The following is a 354-nucleotide window of genomic DNA, read 5'->3' as shown; positions in this document are numbered from 1 at the left end:
CAGTAAGCAGCGTTCCTCCATGGCCTGTGCTCCAGCTCCTGCCTCCAGGTTCCTGCCCTGAGTTCCTCCCTTGGGCTCCCTGATGAACTGCATGCGACCTGGGAGATGTAAGATAAATAAACCCTTTCCTCTCCAAGTTGGTAGTGGTCAGAGTGTTTTGTCACAGCAATGAAGAAACAAACCAGGACATAAATAAATAGAGGGTTGGTGTACATTTTAAAGTTCCTCTTTTCAGTTTCTGGAAATAGCTGCTCAAGGCAAAAATCTATCCCTAACTTTCTCTCACTTTCTCCATGTTGATCACACTCTAGAGACCTCTTTTATTTTCAGTTGTTATTAATCTGTTTCTTAACT

The sequence above is a fragment of the Nannospalax galili genome, unplaced genomic scaffold (assembly GCF_000622305.1).
Source record: "Nannospalax galili isolate Female #2095 unplaced genomic scaffold, S.galili_v1.0 scaffold1994, whole genome shotgun sequence".
In the NCBI taxonomy this organism is placed as follows: Eukaryota; Metazoa; Chordata; class Mammalia; order Rodentia; family Spalacidae; genus Nannospalax; species Nannospalax galili.
Note: the sequence above shows the minus strand (reverse complement) of the source record.